Source organism: Sus scrofa, chromosome 8 (genome assembly GCF_054392235.1).
Source record: "Sus scrofa isolate SSC_HxYL_T2T_F1_AM1 chromosome 8, Sscrofa_HxYL_maternal_Yorkshire_Landrace_v2.0, whole genome shotgun sequence".
NCBI lineage: Eukaryota > Metazoa > Chordata > Mammalia > Artiodactyla > Suidae > Sus > Sus scrofa.
Window position 1 is genome coordinate 16,103,612 of NC_139390.1, and position 14,016 is coordinate 16,117,627.

The window sequence follows — 14,016 nt, forward strand, 5'->3', positions numbered from 1 at the left end:
CTTCATTTTAAAGGGCAACTCCTCCAGGAGGTGGGGATTAGACCAGAGAGCTGTGGGGTGAGGCAGGCCTGCCTGGAGACCTCAGGATGCAGATGGCAGATGCCACAGTACAGGTGAGAGCCGGCCCTGGCTCAGAACAGAGTGGTGACTGCAGCTGGTTTTGTTTTTTCCAACTTTGCAATCCTTGTAAGTTCTGTGACCCTGAGTTTAATTAACCCCCCCTCAGTCTCAGCTATTTTTTTAAAGTTTTACTGAAGTATAGTTGATTTTCAATGTTGTAATAAATTCTGCTGTATAAAACAGTGATTCAGTTATACATGCACACCCACGTCCATTCTCTTTCAGATTCTTTTCCCACCCAGATTATCACGGGATAGTCAGTAGAGTTCACTGTGTGGTAGATACAGCAGGTCGCCACTGGCCACTCATTCCATATACTTCAGTGTTCAGCTTTTTTTTTTTTTAATCTTAACATAGTTATTAAAAACTCCATGAGACTGGAATGAGAGAAAATTTACAAATAAATATATCCTGAGATTCATTCATCATTATTTCCCCCTGCCATAGGAAAAAAAAAAATGTATACAGAGGGAGCCCATTAAACACAGAATTTAATTCAGAAATTGATTTGTCACATGTTGGTTATTTAACAAAAGTAAATACCAATGTGCTCTGAGTACCAAAGCCTATTTATCATGGGTTTATCTATTTTAGCATGTACTTGACTTCTGGATCATGTCAAGGGAATCAAAAGTGATTATTGGAAAAGACAAACCTTCCCAGAACTTGCTCTTGTTAATAACACGTCATTCCTAAAGGGCGACTGAGAGACATGCATCTTATAGGAAATCAACCTTAGTTGCACCACCAGTCACCACCTCTGAGCATCGGGGCAAGGAACCTTCAGGGGCCCACGCCGTAAGCACCTTATCACTGACTGAGGCAGAAATGGAGTAAAAATAATTGTAACACTACCCTAAAGTGTGTGCGCATGTTTTAGTATTCCCTAAAAGCCAGTAATTATTAAAAACCAACTGCTATGAGCGTCTGAATTTTATGATTTGAGATGAAAAAGAATACTCAAGTGCAATAATTAGATTGACAACGAAGCATATTTAGAGAGCTTTGAAGACATAAGTTTATGAATTTGGTTTGCATTTTTAATACAAAAATAATTAATTTTCTGTTGACTAGGGATGATTTAAAAAATAAACATGTAATGATATAAAGTACAGACTCTGTTCTCCTCCCTCTGAATAGTACTAGGCATTTCTCCAGGGGCGTTTTGTTGGACCCCTTTGATCGTTTCAAGATAAACTGTGATGTAAGCATATGAATGATTGTAAATCAGAGCATCGCCCTGGTACTATGGTCATAATCCTCCACATTTAGGAAAAAGAAGCAACACTTCAAAGCCTCGCCCCTCGTGTCTGAAACACTGCTTATTTCCTACTGCCACCTGCTGGTAAACACCAACATTTTACAGGTGAGACTACACACATCGAGTCTTTCCCTTGGTTTATTTTATACTCCTAGATTTCCAAAGGTTTTAGGAAAGTTTACCACAAATTTAAAATTATTAAGTAGCACTATTCTTAATTATAAAATGTACCCGTGCCCATTAAAATACGGGAAAACAGAAGTAAGGAAACAAAAAATCACATTATCTCACACTCTGATACTTTTCACTTAAAACATCTTGTTAAAATTTACGTTGTTTAATATTCTTAAAGCGTAAATGAACCTTTCCACAGAAAAGAAAATCACAGACTTGGAGAATAGACTTGTGGCTGCCTGGGGGAGAGGGAGGGATTGGGAGTTTGAGGTTAAGGAATGCAAACTATTGCTTTTGGAAAGGATTAACAATGAGATCCTGCTGTGCAGCACTGAGAACTATGTCTAGATACTTACATCACAACACAACAGTGGGAGAAAAAATTATGTACGCATGTATGTGTAACTGGGTTTCTATGCTATACAGTGGGAAAAAAAAGTGTGTTGGGGGAAATAACAATAAAAAATAAACTAAAAAATATTCTCAAAGTGCCTACTTTACATTCAGTCATATGAAATATCATTTTATTTTTGAACATTTGAATTTCTTTAATTTGATCTATGTTTTTAAGGAGGTGGAACAATATCCTGGTTTAAAAACTTTGGATTCAGCTCTGATTTTTTACATAAATGATTACTAGACATATAGTTCTTAATCAAGGAATATCAAAATGTGTAGGCTCTTAATACACAGGGCCAAATTCATCCCCAGAGGTCTAATCAAATTCACCCTCCTATAAACGTGCCCTCTTCACATGCTCATCAGCACTTTCTTTTATATACTTTCAAAAGCTACTCTAATAGGGTCATAAGGAAACGTGAGATGCTGTTACTCCTTGTGTTTATTTTTTTAGCAGTGGACATTTCCTTTTTATCCATGGGCTAGACATTTCTATATTTCTAAATACCTTAGAAACCGTATCAGGTTTTCTATTGTGTTGTTTATAACATAACAAAAAAAGAACACTTTTTCATGTATGTTCCAAATATTTTCCTGCTATAATATGATTTCATTTTATCCATGGTATTTTTGAATATATAGACGCTTATCATTTTGATTTAGTCAAATATATCAGTCTTCTCTTCACGTTTTTATCCCTGTGATTTTATGCGTAGAAATGACTTCCTTGTTCTTGGGATTAGTCATTATTTTACTTTGACGAAAATTGTTCACATCTCCTTTGCTAGGCAAGAAGATTTTTATCTTGGTGTTTTTCCTCCGGAGGTTCATGAAGTTACCTGACATGAGAAGGAAGGTTACTCCATAAATCACTACCACCTCAGGCCACTTGTCTCTTCTGAATCTGCATGAATTATGACACTAATATGCAAAATATTTTGAGGACATGGTAAGGCATCTCTTACTACTAATGGGCTCCCTCTGTTCTATAGTATGTCCACACTTACGTTCATCAACTCTGTTCAATTATCCAAGTAAAATGAAAAGCATACTTTGTATCAACTAAAAACTTACTATTAAACTCAACCACAAACACATGTAGGGTTCTGTTATTGTGAGGTTTATGATAGGAGAAGGGGCAAGAGGCAGAGAATAGACTGGTCAGCTGTCCATCACTTCACATGCACAAACAAAATTAAAGATTTTGCTTTAATATTTATCCTGTCTTACGGTGCGTTTTGCATTTTTAATACGGTAGATAGACAGATAGATAGATAGACAGATAGATAGACAGACAGACAGACAGGCAGGCAGGCAGGCAGACAATGGGATACTACTAAGCCACAAAATTTTGCCATGTGCAGCAACATGTATGGACTTGGAGGGCATTATGCTTTGATCAGAAAGAGAAAGACAAACACTATATGATATCATTTATATGTGGAATCTTAAAAAATACAACAAACTAGTGAATATAACAACAACAAAAAAGGCAGACACACAGACACAGAGAACAAATTGGTGGTTTCCAGTAGGGAGCAGGAAGAGAAGAGGGCCAATATAGAGGCAGGGGATTCAGAGCACAAACTATTAGGTATAAAATAAGCTATAAGGATACACTAAACAACATGGGGACTACAGCCAATATTTTATAATAACTATAAATGGAGTATAACCTTTAAAATTGTGAATTACTGTATTGTACATCTGATAACTTATATGATATTGCACAGCAAATGTATTTCAATGAAAAAAATAAGTTTAAAAAAAAAGATGACTTCTACTTCTAGAAAGATGGAGTAGACATCTTTCTCCCTATTTTTTTTCTTTTCTTTTCTTATTTCTTTTATTTTTTTTCAGGTTGTGCCCACAGCATGCAAAAGTTCCTGGGTTAGGAATCAAACTCAAGCTACAGCAGTGACCAGAGCCATGGCAGAGACTACATGGTGAGCCACAAGAGAACTCTGTTTCCCTACTCTGCCTGCCAGGCACAACTAAGAACTCTGGACACCATATGCATAACAATATAACAAGATTCTGAAAGTAAAGAGAAGACAGGCTGGTTAGGAACCTAAAAACTCAAGGAATGACATGGTGGTGCATTCCCTGGGTTTTCATTTTGTCTCAGATATCCCAGACTGAGAGATGGAGAAGCAAACAACCCAGATATGCCAAAAGGCACGAACATATAAAGCCCCAAGTGAATCTTGCTTTCTTTATCCAAAGGACCAGGGAAGAGAAACTTAGCAAGACAAAAGCTTTTATATATTTCCTTGTGGCACAGAAAGTTAAGGATCCAGTGTTGTCACTGCTATTGCTCAGGTCCCTGAGGTGCTGTGGGTTTGATCCCTGACCCAGGAACTTCCACATGCCACAGGCACAGCCAAAAACAAGACAAAACAAAAACAAAACTTTTAGAAAGTCCTGCTAAACATTTAAAAAAAAAAATAAGGGCTTGTCTCTACTCTGACCAGTAGTAATGAGGAGGCCACCTCCTTGTAGGTGTCAACAGAGACTGAGTGGAGAACTTGGGCTTCTGTTGCCCCCTTTCATTCACAGGAAAAGTGTCAGGAAAAGTCTAATAAAACACAGAATTTAAATAAGCTCCAGAGTCTCATAGCATAATACCCTTAATATCCAGATTTCAAATGGAAACCATTCATCATTCCAAGAACAAGGAACAGCTCACATGGAATGAAAAAAGATAGTCAACAGATTTTAATACTGCAATGACAAATATGTTAGAATTATCTGACAAGGATTCTAATGAAGACATTCTAAAAATGTGTCAATAAACAATTAAATACATGCTCAAAACAAATGAAAGCTAGGAAATCCAAGCAAAGAAATTGCACATAACGGCAAAGAAACAGAAGATAGAAAAACAATTTTAGGACTGAAAAATACACACTAAATTAAAAAAAATAAATAAATGTCAAATACCTGGGAATACACCTGACCAAGGAGGTAAAGGACTTATATGCCGAAAACTATAAAACAATCAAGGAAATTAAAGAAGATGTAAAGAAATAGAAAGATATTCCATGCATTAGAAAATTGGGTGACCGTTTAAAGATAAATTAGTAATAAACACATTTAAAACTAGAGAAGATAAAAAAGGAAATAGCATCTCCAGGGAACCAAAAGAATGAAAAAGAAAGGAAACCTAAGTGTGGGTCTCCAGACAGCAGTGTTTACAGCCCTCTTAATATAAATGCTGAAAAAATGATCCTGTATTTACAGTAGAAAGATTAAAGTATTATAAATGACCATGTGGAGGAAAACAGGTCAAGAGAGCTAAATTCCCATTGTCACTATAGTGAGTCAGCAGATAATACCCAAAACTGAAAGATCAGGAAGTTAACAGCATATCTCTATTATTTGACCAAATAAGTAGTAAACTGAGTTGAAAAATTGGGGGAAAGGGCTGCTATTTTTCATAATAAGCTTTGTAGAAATAATTATTTACTCAAAGTCATATATATAAAGCCATTTATATATACACACACATATATATGTCTGTGTCTGTATGCATACCATATATAAAAACATCTATGACTCCAATAAATCTTGTGACTTACTATTTAATGGGTAACAGCATCTTAAAAACCTTTCGAGTGACCAAAAACTTTCATGTCTAAATGAAGTATTCTTAAATCTAGAGAAAACATTTTCTGATTTAAAAATAAATGTATTTATATTTTATATTTTAAATTAAAATTTAATTTTATAAATTAGATTGAAACAATGCTATGAAGCCCAGTGGTTTTATCTTTGACATGTTCATATTCTAAGATGTCAACCTGCCAAACACAGAAACACTTCCACAAAAATGTCTTCTAGAAACCAGATATAATAACATATTTTCAATGTGAAAAAATATATATGTAGATGTCAAAAGCCTCAAGAGGGTAACCATAAGGCCAAACACTTTATCCCTGAAGATAAATTTTCATTTGGAACAATCTGATGAAAATTCAACTATGTCAAGTACAAATGCAAAATTTATCAAGTACACTCCTGGCTTCTTTGCACAGCATTTTCATTGATCTTATGACTATGCTTAAATTTCCCTTCCTTCTACTCTTTATCAGAGTAAATGCGATCAATTACTTTTGAGTCAATGCTGAGTTGACATTAATTTAATATTGCCAAACCTCATGACCAAGTGTCATTTCTTGCATCCAAATGGTCTTTTAAGCTAAATTAGCTGATGTAAGGCCAGAATGAAATTGTTCTTGAACTATGAAGATATATTGCTGACTGCCCCCATCCACCTACCCCCTCCCAAACAACAGGTTGTTTAAACAGTATATTCAACAGTGGAGGTAGATTAGTTTGGTCCATCTAAAACAGTAAACGCCTGCTCTATATTAGAATCATCTGGAGAGCTTTAAGAAAATCTGCAGATGCTCAGACCTTTTATCCAGAGACTATCCTTCTGCTGGAAAATAATTAACATACCATGCAATTTAAAGCATCCAATTCAATGGATTTAGTATATTTACAGGGCTGTGTAACCACTGCAATTTTAGAATATTTTCATGACTAAAAAATCTCCATATTCAGGAGTTATCATTTCCAATCCTCCTTTCCCCCAAGCCCTAAATCATCACAAACCTAGTTTTTGTCTCTATGGATTTGCCAATGTGGGTCATTTCATGTAAATGGAATCACACAACATCACACCATTTGTATTTGGCCTCTCTGACTTAGCATAAGTTTTATCCATGTTCTAGCATAAATAAAAATTCTTTTTATTGACAATATTCCAAAGCCGTCCTTCTTTTATCTACAAAGAGTACTCAGTTGTATTGATAAACCACATTTGATTGATCCATTTATCAGTTGATAGACACTTGGGTTGTTTCCACTTTTTGGCTATTAGAAGTGATGCTGGAGTTCCCGTCGTGGCGCAGTGGTTAACGAATCTGACTAGGAACCATGAGGTTGCGGGTTCGGTCCCTGCCCTTGCTCAGTGGGTTAAGGATCTGACATTGCCATGAGCTGTGGTGTAGGTCGCAGACGCGGCTCGGATCCCACGTTGCTGTGGCTCTGGCGTGGGCCGGTGGCTACAGCTCCGATTGGACCCCTAGCCTGGGAACCTCCATATGCCGCGGGAGCGGCCCAAGAAATAGCAAAAAGACAAAAAGAAGTGATGCTAACATTACCATTCATATACATGCTTTTGTGTGGATGTATCTTTTTATTTCTTTTGATACATATCTAGGATTGAAATCTCTGGGTCATTGGCTAACCCTATGTTCAACCTTTTGAGAAACTGCAAGATCCTTTTCAAAAGTAGATGTCCCATTTTATAATCCTATCAGCAATATAGGAGGGTTCCAATTTCTCCTCACTCTTGCCAATATTTGTTTTTATCTGATCTGTCATGTTATGAAAGCTATAACAGTGGGTGTCTCCAAGAGAGTTTGATTCATTGGGTATAGCTGTTGTGTCCAGGTACTGTGTTTATTGTTTAAGTTCCAGATTGAGATGTTTAATACCAGGATTGAGAGTCATTACTCTAGCTTTTATCAAAGAAGGCCTCATATGACAAACAGTGACTACATAGGAATAAGGATTATGTTTCTAGCTTTAGAACTTGGAAAGCCAAGTCTGCCAAGTGGAAGTAAATCCAACAAATGAGTGAATACATGATATAGATAGATAATTATACATAAAACTTCTACATTTATATATAGACATTATATGTTACATATGTTTTATATATATACACACACACACATATATATATAAAACTTCTATATTTCCTTGCTACAGAAGACTTCAGCCTCATCTTTCATCACTCCCAACTCATCTTTAAATCTCAAATTCAAACAAATGACTAATTCTTCTAATTAGGAATTGTTTATCAGCACCACTTTACTTTATATATGTACACATTAGCTCTTTTTCCTGCACTGTACTCTTCTCTACCATTTGAATTCCATTTCATCAAACTCCAGCTGAGGAACCTTCTCTTCTTTGAATCCTAGTCTCTCCAATTAGTGCTAGATGCCTTCTCATTTATGTTGCCATGGGAGGACTCAGTATGTTTCAGGTCCCATATGAAGTGCTTTACATTTTCTTTGTCCTTTATTCTCACAACCCCCTATGATGTAATTAACCAACTGTTAAAGATGATAAGTTGAGAATCTAAATGGTTAACTTGTACATCGTCCTTGCATATGGCAGAGCTAAGATCAGCTCCCAAGACTATTTGACTCCCAAGTTGCTGATCTTCTCATGAATTCTCTCACCTTCCCATTATAACACCTCACATAGAGCTGAAATTATATTGGAGATATTCTGTGCTTTAAAATATGGAAAAAAAAAACCCTGAATATTTTCCTCCCCCATTAACTGTTCATTTTTTAAACATGTATCTGATCACTCAACACTGGGTGTTGATTCTGCACCAGGCACTATGCTAAGCATATAATTGCATTCCTATTCTCTTGGAGTTGATATTCTGGTAGAAAAACTAAGTATTAATCCAAAAATCAATCCCACATGTAAATGCATTAATATAAACTCTGACAAAAATTAGAAAGATATACAGTGCTAATTAGAGCACCCACAGTTCTAATTTTGATAACCATTTGCCTGTATACTATCATTTCTACTGGGAACCCTTCCCCCCACAACAAGTGTTGTCCTGGGAAGGGTGTGCCAGTTACAGTATCCCAAATGTGGCTGAAGAGTTGGTATCCTGAGTCAGCCTGGTTACCCACAGTATACCAACTATCTGGCCATAGTCAATGCACAACAGATGAGCATAATGCCTGAGCTAGATAGACTAGTATCCTTACCTAGTCTACTACTAGCCAGAGAATGCCTGGTAATGTAATAATAATCAACCAGAAAAATCTCAGCAGCTCAAAATAGCAAAATACAGTTTTCCTTCATGTGACACTTCCATCCTGAGTCAACACAGACACTCTGCTCAATGAATTCATTCAGGGAATCTGATGGCAGAGTCTCCAGCTGGCATAGGCTTCCCTGATCCCAGAGGAAAAGGGGAAAAAAAAAAAAAAAAGCATTGTGAATCACACACTGTGTGTGTCTAAATCTGTTTTCCAGAAAAGAAACACTTTACTTCTTGGGTCAAATCAAGTCATATCCTGTGCATGAGTTCGAATAACGGTATACACTTGACAAAATTCAACACTCGTTTGTGTTAAAAACTCTCAATAAAATGGGTAGAGAAGGGATATACTTCAATATATTAAAGCCCACATGTGACAAACCCACAACAAACAGCTTAACCATAAAGAACTGAAAGTTATCCTTTTAAATCAGGAACAAGATAAGGCTGCCCATTTTTGGCGCTCTTACTCAACACAGTGTTCAAAGTCTTAGCCTGAGAAAATAGGCAAGAAATAAAAAGCATACGAATTGGAAGGAAGTAAAATGTTCACTATATGCAGATGACATGATTTTACAAAAAACTATTGAGATAATATATGAATACAGTGAAAGTTGAGGGTACAAAATCTAAAGTATATAAAGAATGCATACAACTCAATAACAACAAAAAACCCAGATTTAAAAAGGGCAGAGGAGCTGACTAGACATTTTTCCAAAGAGGACATACAGATGGTCAACAGGCATATGAAAAGATGTTCAGTATCACTGATTATTTGTGAAATGCACAATGAGATATTCTCTCACACCGGTTAGAATGGCTATTATCAACAAAGGCAAAAAATAACAAGTGTTTGGCAAGGATGGGGAGAAAAGGGAAGCCCCACATACTGTTGGTGAGAATGTAAATTGGTGCGGCCACTATGGAAAAGAGCAGGAAGATTCCTCGAAAAAATAAGAGAACTATCATACAATCCAGCTATTTCACTTCTGAATATTAATCCAAAGAAAATTAGGCACCAATTTGAAAAGATATATGTACCTCTGCGTTCCAGAGGGGGTTACCATAGAGGAAGGGAAGTGGGGGAGGGAAAAATAGGTAAAGGGCTCAACTGTATGGTGATGGATGGAAATTAAACTTGGGGTGAGCATGCTATAGTATATACAGAAGCAGAAATATAATATTGTACACATGAAACTTATACATGTTATAAACTAATGTTACCTCAATAAATTAAAAAAAAAAACAAAGGAAGACTATATAAATTCCTCTTGTTGGGAGAGGTACCACATTTTTCTGAGGGTCCCATTGTCTTTTCAACTTGCTAAACTGAGATGACGCAAGCCTAGAACTGTAGGCAGCCAAGCTCTTCTTCCACTTATCACATGGAGGACAATCAGCAGAATGAAGCCAAACCGAGAGAACGAGTTGAAAGAGAGTTCAGGAAGCGTCTGAGGCTAACACATTCCAGAACTTTACGGTTGTTCGAGGCAATAAGATCATAAATATCAGTTTTTTTCCACTAAGCCACTTAGGAATGAGTTTCCATTGCTTGTCACCAACAGTACTCAGACTAAACCTGTCTGTAAGGTCAGGACAGGGTAGCCTATGAGCTGAGATGTCAAAAATGGTGGTGAATACCCAAGCAACTCTCTGAGCATCAACCTTAATCATTTTAATTTCCGGGTCTGAACAGAAGGATCAAGATATCTACCTCATAAGTTCTTAGGACGATAAAAAGGGTTCATGAATTAAGCAATCCAAGTTACCACCTGCCACCTAACAGGCATTCATTGAGATTTAAGTCTCCGTCTCTTCCTTCTGCCCTTATTCCTTCCCTCCTGCTTCCCCAAGGCTAAAAACCACACAGTATTTCATCTTCACGTCGCCATGACTTGACAATGTTATGTTTAGTGAAACGAATGTGGAATGAATGAATGAGGGTGATTAGGACAGAGAGTGGGCTGAGAGAAGAAATGTTCAAAGCACAAGGGAAACCCCAATAAGAGGAAGGCTTGGCTTTGGCCCCGAAGTTCAGAGCCACAAGCAGTTAAGGTACATCATACACATGGGCCTTTCACTGATTTGGGAATAACGCACTCTGCCCTGTGTATCAGCTACACACCAGTTCAGTTGGCCACAACAGCAGACAGTGGATGATTTTCTATACCTCTGCAAATACTTTTTCATTTTTCCAGGGAATTACACCATTCAGGCCAAAGACAGAATACAGCATGGTCTTAAGGAATGCAGTATTAACTTCAGTGCATCACTGTCTGTCATTTTTTCCCCCTCAAATTTTATAAATTAATTGCCACATATACTACTTGATTCTGAGCAGAAGCTGTACCACTCATCAAATTCATCCTTAAATGCCCTGAGATGATTCAATTCTAGCAAAAAAGGACAAGGAATGACAAATCACTTAGTTAGCATTGAGAATTATAATTAAAAGCGCTAAAAATGTGATTGCTCCCTCTACAAAAACAAGTTGTATCTGAATGATTTAACAGTCTATATAGGGATTCCTTTGTGGCACCGCACTGGTTAAGGATTTGGCATTGTCACTGTAGTGGCCAGTGTCATTGCTGTGGTGCAGGTTAGATCCCTGGCCTGGGAACATCCACATGCTACAGATGTGGCAAAAAAAAAAAAAAAAAAAGCAAAAAAAAAAAACCCCTCATATATGCAAACTTTTACATTCATGTCAAGCTTTTGTCTATTCCTAAAATTATTCTCCATTAATTTCAAAATAGTCAAATTCACTAGGCATTTGTTTGTGTGCTGATTTATTTGTTTTGCGAAGAGTTATAGGAAAATAAGCAAAAGGTTGATTCTGTAACACGTGTATATTACATTAGTTTGCACACTGCACAGGACTGAATAATAGCAGCAATAGTTATATATATATATCACATACTACAGTTATATGCATACAGATATATATTATAAATATAACTATATAAAATATAGTTATATACATATAACTATATATAATGTATTACACAGTTGTATATAATATATATTATGTGTATGTATACATATTATGTATATATAACTATATATGTAATATATGTACATATGTGTGTGTGTGTGTGTGTATATATATATATATATATATATATTTTTTTTTTGTCTTTTTAGAGCCGCACCTGCAGCATATGGAAGTTCCCAGGCTAGGAATCAAATCTGAGCTAAAGTTTCTGGCCAACATCACAGCCATGGCAACATGGGATCCTCAACCCACTGAAAGAGGCCAGGGATCGAACCTGCATCGCAATGGTAATAGTTGGGTTTGCTTCTGCTGAACTCCAATAATTAATTATATTTTATAATGCTCTAGAAACCTAAAAAGCATTTGTACACAAGTATCTTATTTCCCGTAGAAGGCTTCTAAAAAGGATAAAACAAGTAGGGTCACTAGTTTACAAGCGAGGAGACCAAGACTTGGATTTGTCAAGTGAGTTAGTTGCCCAGTAACTGCCTAGGAAATACCCCTGTGGAGACTGAAACCCAGGTTTCTGATGGGATCATCACTAGCTGCAGAATAAACAGCCAGACTGGGCTCAGCGCCACAGCTCACTAGACATGTGACTTGGGTGAGCTGTGTCACCCCTCTGTGCTTCAGATGCCTGGTCTGTAGCATGAGGAACATAAACGTGTCTCCCCACAAGTCTTAAACGAGCAGCCGGAACACACAGTAAGCCCTGAACACAAACCCCCTAGTTAGACCCACCTAGAGCTCTCCTCACTACATCGTATTACTGCTTGAGCAAGGTAATGTGTTTTTCAAGTATTTTGTAGATTCAACCTGGATCTGAATTTTGTCCCTAAAATTACCTGCTATCCTGTGACATGGGTAAGTTACATAAGCTCGCTGAACCCATTGCCCATCAATGAAAGAGAAAGGATAATTGTCACTTCCTACAGATGTCATTGGTATTAAACCAGGTAATACCATAAATCACTTAGTACCCGCTCAGCATGGTATAAACACAGTATAAATGGGAATTACCATTATCGAAGTCATACAAACAATATTTCTGTAGCGGAAGCTTGCATCTGCAGTTACAGGGTCTCTAATTCCATGGAAAACCACTCCTTAATGACTTCTCAAAAATTTAAAGGGGTGTTGAATATGGCAAGTTCTTTTATCAACCTCATAGCTTCTGCCTCTGGGGCAGCCACCTTGGGTGAGGAAGGACTTAGTAACAGACTCCTTTTAGAGGGGTGGACACAATAAATCACTTTACTGGACACGCAGCTAGGTCAAAACACTCACTCAGTGGGTCAAACCCACCGAGCAAGGCCTGGGATCAAACCTGCATCCTCACAAAGACTATGTCAGGTTCTTAGCCCGCTGAGCCACAATGGGAACTCCTATACTTAACTTTGAAATGAGTGAGCCACTGCAAGACAGGGAGGGACTCACCCAGCAACTGTGCCATGGAAACTTCCTTCACATCCTATGCTTCTTGCTCCAGGTGGGACAGCTAACAAACAAAGGAAGAAAATTCTATATATCTGAATGAAGTAGGCCACTTGATAGATTCCCCCAAAGAAATTTCAAGTCCTACAAATTGACAGTAAGCCTCATCAATCTCATTTCAGCCAGGAGATGGTCATTTTTTTTTGCAAATAAACCGCATAGGACATTGCAACATTTGGGAACTAAAAAAGAAAAAAAAAACTGTGCTACTTTTCAGAGCACAGAATTTCATAGAGATTTAAGAGTGATGCTATTAGTGATGATTAAGCAAGGAACAATAGAACCTAGGAGTTGAAATTTTATGGGAAATGGAAAATGAAGAAAAAATTGGGAGTGCTGTTCAATGTATACCTGAAGTAGAGCTTCATTAATTAGCTGAATGACATGAATACTTAGCTGGATGACTAAGTGAACGGACAATTTTCAGCATATCAATCTGAGTCATCATTCACATGCTAATCAGCTAGTCTAAGTTCCATGCTAGGAATTACTAATCACAAGGAATATAAAGAAGTCTAGTCCTCAGCCCCTAACTTCATGAAACTACAGCCTGGCTGGCAAGATGGGGTGCACTGCACGCATTCTGCAAACATTCACCCTGGGCCAGGCTTGTCACTAGACATCTAGGACCAAGATGATTAAGGGAGCTTCTTCCCTCCAGGAACTCAAGGTTGATTTGGGAGGAAAACAAAACGTAACAGA

The 14,016-nt window shown here is 37.2% G+C and overlaps 1 protein-coding gene across 2 annotated transcripts in view; it reads right to left on the reverse strand.

Moving 5' to 3' along the window:
* KCNIP4 (potassium voltage-gated channel interacting protein 4) overlaps positions 1–14,016 on the reverse strand; it is a 1,125,192-nt gene that overhangs the window by 956,569 nt on the left and 154,607 nt on the right. The gene's annotated exons all lie outside the window — the stretch shown is intronic.